Below are 12168 nucleotides of genomic sequence, written 5' to 3'. Positions count from 1 at the left end.
GAGAGAGAGAAAGGCTTGTTATTGGATGATCTCATTGTAAGATTTAAATTCAATATATTTAGACTGGTTGACTGAATTGGATCTGTGTGTGTGTGTGTGTGTGTGTGTGTGTGTGTTGTGTGACAGAGAGAGAGAGAGAGAGACAGAGAAAGCCTTTTATGGGATGATCTCATTGTAAGATTTAAATTCAATATAGTTAGACTGGTTTACTGAATTTGATCCTGTGTGTGTCTGTCTGTGCATGTGTGTTACCATATGTGTACATATTTGTGGTTGTGTGACTGTTATACTTTTTTTGCTGCTTTTTTTTTTCATTTAACAATTACATTTGAGGGACCCTTAGCATGTTCAGGATTTTTCAGCTGTCCATTTTGCTTTTTCAATTTTTCTATTTAGGTTATTACTATTGTGCTAAGTCATAGCATTTGTGCTGCTTTCCAGTATTTGTGCTAAATACAGCATTTCTGCTAAATCATACTATTTCTTCTATTTCATCAGATTTGTGCTAAATATAGTGTTTCTGCTACAACATAGTATTTCTGCCAAATATAGTATTTTTGATTAATTATAGTTTTTCTACCAAATCATAGTACAGTTTTACTGCTTTTATATGGCTTCTAAGACAACCAATCATATCCGAGGGCTTGCACATTCAAATTTGCATATTGTTGCCTTCATGGCTTCCCAGCCAGCCAATCATATCTGAGACCTTGCACATTCAAATTTGCATATTGGGGCAATCATGGCTTCTAAGACAACCAGTCATCTATGTCATATATCTATGATATTTCATATTTTTATTTTAAATGGTCAACATTTCAAGATTCTCCCATGTCTTCTGAACACAACGGTCTAAGAATGACCGTTGTAGCCCCTACGGTTAGGAATTTATGGCTGTTTGTTTGAGGGGAGTCCTCACTATGAGAAATAGACTGCAAAATCCTGTCTCTCTCTGTGCTGTAAAAGCCTGCACTTGGTGCACCAGTTTTGGCAGGAAAAAGCACACAGCCCCTCTGATTGGTGGATTCAAATTGAGAATCTCACAGCTGTTTGACTGACCTAGAAACATGCTGTTAACAGCCCCTGTTCACTTGCTGATGCTATGTGTGTGTGTGCGCGCGTGTGTGTGTGAGCCTGAGTGTGGGTGTGAGTGTTTGAGTGTGTGTGTGTGTGTGTGTGTGTGTGTGTGTGTGTGTGTGTGTGTGTGTGTGTGAGAGAGAGAGAGAGAGAAAGACACACACAAAGCCCTTTTTAGGGCAGCATCTCATTCTTGGATAAAAATATAATATATTCAGACTGGTTGACTGGCATAGACCCTGTGTGTGTGTCTCTCTCTGTACATTTGTGTATCCATATTTGATTTTGTGTGTATTTGTTGATTTGTGTATCCATATTTAATTTTGTGTGTATCTGTTGGCTGTTCTTATTTGTATTTCTAAATGTATTTTTATTTTATTTTTTCACAGGTGAACAAAAGTTAGTTTTGAGCAAACTTAACCATGTTCCTTTTATTCAGCTTGTCATTTTACCTTTCCAATATTTTCACTTAACACTAGAATTAGAGCCTTTTTTCCTGGTGCAAGTCCCTACTACTAGATTTACTGGCCTGCGCAGATTTGCGTAAATTCCCCCGACCTTAACACCTCTTGGCACCCCACTGAGATTTTCACAGGTCGTCAGCTCCATTGTTCTCCTGCTTTTGTTGTGCAAACACACCCTCCCCAACCCCCAACCATGAGAGATTCAAGTTTTTCCTTCCTGCAAGGCTGCTTTCCTTCCTTACCTGCCTGCATGCCTGTCCATAAACATATATACACAGAGTTGTACATATATTTATATATTTATATAGCCACACCTTATATAATATGCATAAAGTCTAGTTATACACACAGACATCTATCTATATCATATACACACACACACATATATATATATATATATATATATATATATATATATATATATATATATATATATATATATATATATATATATGTGTGTGTGTATATATGATATAGATGTGTCTGTGTGTATAACTATGTATGTGTGTGTATAACTATGTATGTATATATATATATATATATATATGTATATATATATAAAATGTTTGTATAGTGCACTTTCTATACCGTGCTCTGTCCACTTTTTGCAATGACAATGCAGATTTTTCACTTGTGGGACAAATAAATGCAGATTTGCTGTGTGTGTGTGTGTGTGTGTGTGTGTGTGTGTGTGTGTGTGTGTGTGTGTGTGTGTTTGTGCAACATTGGCATTTGTTTACTTAGATCCAAGGCAGGCCAAACCTCTGTGTTACAACCTACATACAAAAGACAGACATTCACAATATATGGGTACACAAGTCTGTTTTATTTCAAAGTCTTTCAAACTTTGAACGAACCTTGGCAGGAACAGCTGTTCCCTACCAAGCATTCTTGCAGCTGGCAACAACGGTCGTGCATTCAGTATAGTTGTGACTTCGCATAAAAAATGTGGTCAAAATCTCATGAGTAAGTTGAAGCATTTCTATCAGGCATTTCTGAAAGTTGTAACACAGAGGTTTGGCCTGCCTTGGATCTGAGCAACTCTGAGTGAGCAAATGCAAATGTGCCAGGCCTCAAGGACAATGGGTGGTTTGCACAACAAAAGCTGTAGGAGAAACAAGCTGACGACCTGTGAAAATCTCAGCAGGGGTGCTTAACACCTCGGGACTTGCACCAGAAAATAAAAAGCCAGTAATTCTAGGGGTATTGGGTTTAGGGAAGTTACGCAAATTTGCGCAGGATAGTAAATCTAGTGTTAAGTTATTACTATTCTGCTCAATCATAGTATCTGTTCTAAATCATTGTTATTGAGCTATATTGTAGGATTTCTGCTAAATCATAGTATTTCTACTATATTATATTTTTCTTTCTAAATATATCATTTCTGCTATAGAGTAGTATTTCTGTAATATTTAAGAATGTTTGGCTAAATATATTCTTTCTGTTATCTTATACTATTTCTCCAAAATTCTTGTATTTTTGGGAAGTTATCGTGTTTCTGGTAAGTTACAATATTTCTGCTAAGTTACAATATGTTACAATATCTATGCTATTGTATTTCTGCCAAGTATTATGTTTCCTCTAAGATATTGCAGTTCTGCTAAGTTACTACATTTTAGCAACGTTCCTTTGCTTCTGCAAAGTTTTTACAATTTCTGCAACTTTTCAGCTTTTTCAGCTAGTTTCAGCTGACAGCTTCAGCGTTCCAGCATCCACACTGCATTTTCGCAGGAAATGCAAATTTTTCTAGTTATTATTCTAGTTGCTTCCGTACACTTTTCGCCGTGGATCTACTTCCACAATTTTCAGCCGATTTTCACCGTTCAAATTTTAAACTATTCTACTATTTTTGCTCTTTCCGGCAATATCTTTTGGTATTTTATACTATTATACTTTTTAAAATATTACGTTTTTTTCCTTTAATTTGTCCCATTGAAATGAATGGGAAACTTCCATAATTCTGCTAAAACTTGCTTGTTTTGAAACTTAACTACTTTTTCCTACTTTCACGTAGAACAACCATTCAAACTTTAAAATGTTCTCAAATTATTGGGCTATTCAGGAATAAATCAGCTTTTTCAAATCTTTTACCGTTTTACTTTTATGCCTCTTAAAGTTTTGAGTTGCAAAATTGTGATTTTTCACAAAATACATGCGTTGTTATGGTTGCTATGCACTTGGCTTCCAGTGTGCCACTGAAGGTTTTGCAGTCTTCTCTTCATGTCCGAACAACTTCTTGCTACTTGCTCAATTTTCACTCAACTTCCACAAATTATACATCAAAACGTAGGTATTTTTGCTGGCTTTCAGAAAATGTCACCATCATTGTTGTGAGATTTATAGAATTTTGGCAAATCTCCTCAGACCAACACAAAGTCTCAAAATCCCCATAGAAAGTCAATGGAGAGCTTGTTCAAAATCACAGCTTGATTTCTGTAATGAGAGGCATATTCGAATCGTCATATCTCCTTAACGAAGCGAAGTTAAAACATGAGGCTTGTCCCAGTATATCTTCAGACACTCCTGACACTCACAATTCAAGAATTTCTTTCTCACCTATTACCGTTCTGAAATGAGTTAGACTTGTTTGAGGGTAGGAAATTCGTCCTTCGCTCAGATTTCTTCAGATTTCAAACTCTGGAAATGATCCACTTTTTTCTCTCGTCATATCTTTTTAATGGATTTCCACAGAGACCTGAAAATTTCCACGACTGTTCACCAAAGCCTGCTGTCTCTTACGGTGAAAGAATGATATCGATACTCCAAATAGATTTAGAGTTAGAAAGCGTTGTTTGAGGGGAAGTCAAGGCAGTTTTTTTGCTGCGCCTCTACTTAGTTATGGTGCATTACAAGTCAAATATCTTCAATAATTCATATTTTAATGATAAATTGTCAACACTGTAAGATTCCCCATCTCTTCTGAACAAAACGATTGTAAGAATGACTGTTCTAGCCCCTACGGTTAGGAAATTATGGCCATTTGTTTGAGAGGAATCCTCACTATGAGAAATTCACTGCAGAAATCCTGTCTCTGTGCTCTGTGTGTGTAAAACGGCTGCACCTGTTTTGGCGGAAAAAGTATACAGCCTCTCTGATTGGTGGATTCAAATTTAGCAGCTCCCAGGCTGCTTGAATGACCCTAACAAGTTGCTCCTCTCTCCCTGTGTGTGTGTGTGTGTGTGTGTGTGTGTGTGTGTGTGTGTGTGTGTGTGTGTGTGTGTGTGTGTGTGTGACAGAGAGAGAGAAAGAGAGGGCGAGACAGAGTTTTTATGGTAGCATCTTATTGTATGATTTAAATTCAATATATTTAGACTGGTTGACTGAATTTGATCCTGTGTGTCTCTCTGTGCATGTGTGTTTCCATATGTTTCCATATTTGTGATTGTGTGACTGTTACACTTTTTGCTGAGTTTTTTTTTTTTCATTTAACAAGTACATTTGAAGGACCCTTAGCATGTTCAGCATTTTTCAGCTGTCCATTTTGCTTTTCCAATTTTTCTGTTTAAGTTATTACTATTGTGCTGAATCATACTATTTCTGCTATTTTATAAGATTTGTGCTAAATATAGTATTTCTGCCCAATATAGTATTTCTGATTAATTATAGTTTTTCTACCAAATCATAGTACAGTATTTTTGCTTTTTATAGGATATTTATATTGCTTAATATAGTATTTCTGCTTTTTATAGCATTTGTGCTTAATATAGTATTTCTGCTTTTTATAGGATTTGTGCTTAATACAGTATTTCTGCTAAATGTAGTATTTATGCTTAATCACACTATTACTATATATTTCTGCCAGCTTCCCAGCCAGCCAATCATATCTGAGGTCTGCCGTTTCTTCTCTCGTCATATCTCAGAGACGGATGTACAAAGAGCAATGAAAATCGCAGTCAAAGTACACCAAAGTCCGCTGATTCACCCAGTACAAGAATTATGCTTCTAGTCCACCTAGTTTTGGAGTTACACGACGTTTTGTAACTCAAAAACGGCGCTCTTGCCTCTCACTGCGATCTAATTCTGACTGCTCGTCACCCTGTTTCCCAAGAGCTCACTGTCTTTCCCAGTGGCGCAGCTGGTAATGACACAGGTCTGCAACCCAAAGGTCGTGGGTTCAACTCCACCTTGGACAATAGTTTTTTTGCCCTACAAATTAATACACTATCACAGACCACTAATTCATATTCATCATTTATTACAATTCTGAAAACTTTTTACCAGCTTTTCTAATATGGACCTCACATTCTTCTTAACACTCCATGGCACAAATACTCTTCCCTTTAGGCTCTGTGAATGTGTGTGTGTATCAATATTTTTCCCATTTTAAAGTATTACTCCTCCATAATTGCATTTCTGTTAAATCAAAGTACTTTTACTACATCTTAGTACTTCTGCTCAATCATAGTATTTCTGCTGAATCATAGTATTTTTGCCATATCATGGTATTTGTGATAAAGCATTGTATTTCCACAAAATAACAGTATTATGTACTGTTATATTATTACTGCTCATAGTATTCCTGCCAAATCATAATATAACTGCAAAATAAAGATTTTTGAGCCAAATCATAGTGTTTGTGCTAAATCCTAGTAAATCTGCTCAGTGATATAACTTCTGCTATGCTGTAGTGCTTTTTGCTAGATTATAGAATTTCTTCTAAATCAAAGTATTTCATGTAAATCATAGAGCAGTTTTACAGTCATCTTACTGTTAAGCCATAAATTACGTTTGTTTGAGGGTGGAAATCTGTCCTCCTCTCACTTTTCAAACTCTGAAAATGAAGCCGTTTCTTCTCTCATCATATCTCCGTGACGGAGGTAAAAGGAGCAATGAAAATCGCAGTGAAAGTTCAGCAAAGTCTGCTGATTGACCCAGTACAAGAATTGTGCTTCTATCCCACCTAGTTTTGGAGTTACATGACGTTTTGTAACTCCAAAAATCGGCGTTTTACGCCTCTCACCGCGATCTAAATCTGACAGTTCATCTCCCCGTTTTCCAAACCGCTGCTCTGTTTCCCAGTGGCACAGTTGGTAATGACGCCGGTCGGCAGCCCAAAGATCACGGGTTCAAGTCCACCTTGGTCAACATTTTTTTTTCTCTAGAAATTAATACACTATCACAGACAAGTAATTCATATTCATCATTTATTACAATTCTGCAAAGTTTTATGATTTTAGCAGCTTTTCTAATATGGACCTCACATTCTTCTTAACACTCCATGGCACAAATACTGTTCCCTTTAGGCTCTGTGTATCTGTGTGTGTATCAATATTTTCCCATTTTAAAGTATTACTCCTCCATAATTGCATTTCTGTTAAATCAAAGTAATTTTACTACATCTTAGTACTTCTGCTCAATCATAGTATTTCTGCTAAATCATAGTATTTTTGCCATATCATGGTATTTGTGCCAAAACATTGTACTTGTACAAAGTCATAATATTTCTTCTAAATCATATTATTTCAATCAAATCTCAGGAGTTGTGCTAAAACACAGTATTATTACCAAATCATAGTATCTGTACCCAAACATATCTGTTCAACTTATTTAACTCTTCTCAACAGTCCAACACCTCTTCTTCACCCGTTTCAGCAGAATTGAGTTTTTCACCCTTTTCAGCACAAATCCCAGCTTTTTCAGGTGTTTTCAACAGAAATCTCTTTTATTTCTGATTGCTGATGTCTTTGTTTTTCAGTTGCCCGCCCTCTTTCCAGGTGGCGCAATCAGTAATGACACGGCTCTGCAGCTCAAAGGTCGTGGGTTCAATCCCACCTTGGTCAACATTTTTTTTCACTACAAATTTATACACTTTCACAGACCTGTAATTTATATTGCTAATTTTTTTCACTACCAATGAGTAGTGCAAAAACATACTATGTCTGCAACATCACAGTATATCTGTTATGTTATAGTATTACTACTAAATCACAGTATTTCTGCCAATTCAAGGAGGCTGACTGTTACTAAGTGCATCAGTGTGCATAGGTCATCTCTTGTGTTGGAGTGCCCTCTTGTGGCGCCTTTTGGGTAGTGCCTTAGTAAACGTGAACACTGCAAAGAAGTGGTATCAGACTGGTTTGTAGTGGAGGAATTTGGTGCCAGTTTCTTTCATCTTTAATCCGTATTCATGTTGTAATGTAGTAGTACCACAATATGGCAGAAACACTATGTTTTGGCACAAATACGTAAAACGGCTGCACCTGTTTTGGCGGGAAAAAGTACACAGCCTCTCTGATTGGTGGATTCAAATTCAGCAGCTCCCAGGCTGCTTGACTGACCTAGAAAGTTTCTTCTCTCTCCCTCTGTGTGTGTGTGTGTGTGTGTGTGTGTGTGTGTGTGAGAGAGAGAGAGAGAGAGAGAGAGAGAGAGCAAGCCTTTTTATGCGATGATCTCATTGTAAGATTCAAATTCAATATATTTAGACTGGTTGACTGAATTTGATCCTGTGTGTCTCTCTGTACATGTGTGTTTCCATAGGTGTCCATATTTGTGATTGTGTGACTGTTATACTTTTTTTTGCTGAGTTTTTTTTTTTTCATTTAACAAGTACATTTGAAGGATCCTTAGCATGATCAGCATTTTTCAGCTGTCCATTTTGCTTTTCCAATTTTTCTGTTTAAGTTATTACTATTGTGCTGAATCATACTATTTCTGCTATTTTACAAGATTTGTGCTAAATATAGTATTTCTGCCAAATATAGTATTTCTGATTAATTATAGTTTTCTACCAAATCATAGTATAGTATTTCTGCTTTTTATAGGATTTGTGCTTAATATAGTATTTTTGCTTTTTATAGGATTTGTGCTTAATACAGTATTTCTGCTAAATGTAGTATTTATGCTTAATCATACTATTACTATATATTTCTGCCAGGTCCCCAGGCAGCCAATCCTCTGAGGACTGAGACATTCAAATTTACATATCAGGGCCTGCACGGCTTCCCAGCCAGCCAATCATATCTGAGGTCTGCCCTTTCTTCTCTCGTCATATCTCTGCGTCGGATGTACAAAGAGCAATGAAAATCGCAGTCAAAGTACACCAAAGTCCGCTGATTCACTCAGTACAAGAATTATGCTTCTAGTCCACCTAGCTTTTGAGTTACACGACGTTTTGTAACTCCAAAAAATGGCATTCTTCGCCTCTCACCGCGATCTAATTCTGACTGCTCATCACCCTGTTTCCCAAAAGGTCACTGTCTTTCCCAGTGGCGCAGCTGGTAATGACACGGGTCTGCAACCCAAAGGTCGTGGGTTCAAGTCCACCTTGGTTAACATCTTTTTTGCCCTACAAATTAATACACTATCACAGACCACTAATTCATATTCATCATTTATTACAATTCTGAAAACTTTTTACCAGCTTTTCTAATATGGACCTCAGTTTCAATATTTTTCCCATTTTAAAGTATTACTCCTCCATAATTGCATTTCTGTTAAATCAAAGTAATTTTACTACATCTTAGTACTTCTGCTCAATCATAGTATTTCTGCTAAATCATAGTATTTTGCCAAATTATGGTTTTTGTGCCAAATCATAACATTTGTGTTATGTTATAGTATTACTACTAAGTGGAGGAATTTATGTCATGTTACAGTATATGTGCTGATTACAGTATTTCTGCTAAATCATAGTATTTCTACTATATTATGTTTTTCTTTCTAAATATAGCATTTCTGCTATATAATTGTATTTCTGCTATGTTAAAATATTTGTGCTAAACCAGTGTATTTGTGCTGAAACATAGTATTTCTGCCAAATGTAGTATTTCTGTCAAATTACAGCATTTTTGCTATGTTGTACTGTTTCTCTAAATCATAGTATTTCTGTAATTTTTAAGAATGTTTGGCTAAATATATTCTTTCTGTTATCTTATACTATTTCTCCTAAATTCTTGTATTTTTGAGAAGTTATCGTGTTTCTGGTAAGTTACAATATTTCTGCTAAGTTCTGCTATGCTATTGTATTTCTGCCAAGTATTATGTTTCCTCTAAGATATTGCAGTTCTGCTAAGTTACTACATTTTAGCAAAGTTCCTTTGCTTCTGCAAAGTTTTTACAATTTCTGCAACTTTTCAGCTTTTTCAGCTAGTTTCAGCAGACAGCTTCAGCGTTCCAGCATCCACACTGCATTTTCGCAGGAAATGCAAATTTTTCTAGTTATTCTTAGGACTTCCGTACACTTTTCGCCGTGGATCTACTTCCACAATTTTCAGCCGATTTTCACCGTTCAAATTTTAAACTATTCTGCTATTTCTGCTAATGATGGCTATATCTTTTGGTATTTTATACTGTTATACTTTTTAAAATATTAGGCTTTTTTCCTTTAATTTGTCCCATTGAAATGAATGGGAAACTTCCATAATTCTGCTAAAACTTGCTTGTTTTTGAAACTTAACTACTTTGTCATATTTTCACGTAGAACAACCATTCAAACTTTAAAATGTTCTCAAATTATTGGGCTATTCAGGAATAAATCAGCTTTTTCAAATCTTTTACCGTTTTATTTTTATCCCTCTTAAAGTTTTGAGTTGCAAAATTGTGATTTTCAGAAAATACATGCGTTGTTATGGTTGCTATGCACTTGGCTTCCAGTGTGCCACTGAAGGTTTTGCAGTCTTCTCTTCATGTCCGAACAACTTCTTGCTACTTGCTCAATTTTCACTCAACTTCCACAAATTATACATCAAAACGTAGGTATTTTTGCTGGCTTTCAGAAAATGTCACCATCATTGTTGTGAGATTTATAGAATTTTGGCAAATCTCCTCAGACCAACACAAAGTCTCAAAATCCCCATAGAAAGTCAATGGAGAGCTTGTTCAAAATCACAGCTTGATTTCTGTAATGAGAGGCATATTCGAATCGTCATATCTCCTTAACGAAGCGAAGTTAAAACATGAGGCTTGTCCCAGTATATCTTCAGACACTCCTGACACTCACAATTCAAGAATTTCTTTCTCACCTATTACCGTTCTGAAATGAGTTAGACTTGTTTGAGGGTAGGAAATTCGTCCTTCGCTCAGATTTCTTCAGATTTCAAACTCTGGAAATGATCCACTTTTTTCTCTCGTCATATCTTTTAATGGATATCAACAGAGACCTGAAAATTTCAAGGTTGTTCACCAAAGCCTGCTGTCTCTTACGGTGAAAAAATGATATTGATACTCCAAATAGATTTAGAGTTAGAAAGCGTTGTTTGAGGGCAAGTCAAGGCAGTTTTGCTTTGCTCTACTCAGTTATGGTGCATTAGAAGTCAAATATCTTTAATAATTCATATTTTAATGATAAATTGTCAACACTTTAAGATTCCCTGATCTCTTCTGAACAAAACGGTGTAAGAATGACCGTTCTAGCCCCTACGGTTAGGAAATTATGGCCATTTGTTTGAGAGGAATCCTCACTATGAGAAATTCACTGCAGAAATCCTGTCTCTGTGCTCTGTGTGTGTAAAAACGGCTGCACCTGTTTTGGCGGGAAAAAGTATACAGCCTCTCTGATTGGTGGATTCAAATTCAGCAGCTCCCAGGCTGCTTGACTGAGCTAGAAACTTACTTCTCTCTCCTGAGTGTGTGTGTGTGTGTGTGTGTGTGTGTGTGTGTGTGTGTGTGTGTGAGAGAGAGAGAGAGAGAGAGAGAAAGGCTTGTTATGGGATGATCTCATTGTAAGATTTAAATTCAATATATTTAGACTGGTTGACTGAATTGAATCTGTGTGTGTGTGTGTGTGTGTGTGTGTGTGTGTGTGTGTGTGTGTGTGTGACAGAGAGAGAGAGAGAGAGAGAGAAAGGCTTGTTATGGGATGATCTCATTGTAAGATTTAAATTCAATATATTTAGACTGGTTGACTGAATTGGATCTTGTGTGTGTGTGTGTGTGTGTGTGTGTGTGAGAGAGAGAGAGAGAGAGAGAGAGAGAGAGAGAGAGAGAGAAAGCCTTTTATGGGATGATCTCATTGTAAGATTTAAATTCAATATATTTAGACTGGTTGACTGAATTGGATCTTGTGTGTGTGTGTGTGTGTGTGACAGAGAGAGAGAGAGAGAGAGAGAGAGAGAGAGAAAGCCTTTTTATGGGATGATCTCATTGTAAGATTCAAAATCAATATATTTAGACTGGTTGACTGAAATGGATCTTGTGTGTGTGTGTGTGTGTGTGTGTGTGTGTGTGAGAGAGAGAGAGAGAGAGAGAGAGAGAGAGAGAGAGAGAGAAAGCCTTTTTATGGGATGATCTCATTGTAAGATTTAAATTCAATATATTTAGACTGGTTGACTGAATTGGATCTTGTGTGTGTGTGTGTGTGTGTGACAGTGAGAGAGAGAGAGAGAGAGAGAAAGCCTTTTATGGGATGATCTCATTGTAAGATTCAAAATCAATGTATTTAGACTGGTTGACTGAATTGGATCTTGTGTGTGTGTGTGTGTGTGTGTGTGTGTGTGTGTGTGTGTGTGTGTGTGTGTGTGTGTGTGTGTGAGAGAGAGAGAGAGAGAGAGAGAGAGAGAGAGAGAGAGAGAGAGAAAGCCTTTTTATGGGATGATCTCATTGTAAGATTCAAAATCAATATATTTAGACTGGTTGACTGAATTGGATCTGTGTGTGTGTGTGTGTGTGTGTGTGTGTGTGTGTGTGTGTG

The sequence above is a fragment of the Oreochromis aureus genome, linkage group 3 (assembly GCF_013358895.1).
Source record: "Oreochromis aureus strain Israel breed Guangdong linkage group 3, ZZ_aureus, whole genome shotgun sequence".
In the NCBI taxonomy this organism is placed as follows: domain Eukaryota; kingdom Metazoa; phylum Chordata; class Actinopteri; order Cichliformes; family Cichlidae; genus Oreochromis; species Oreochromis aureus.
This window is presented reverse-complemented; position numbering follows the sequence as displayed.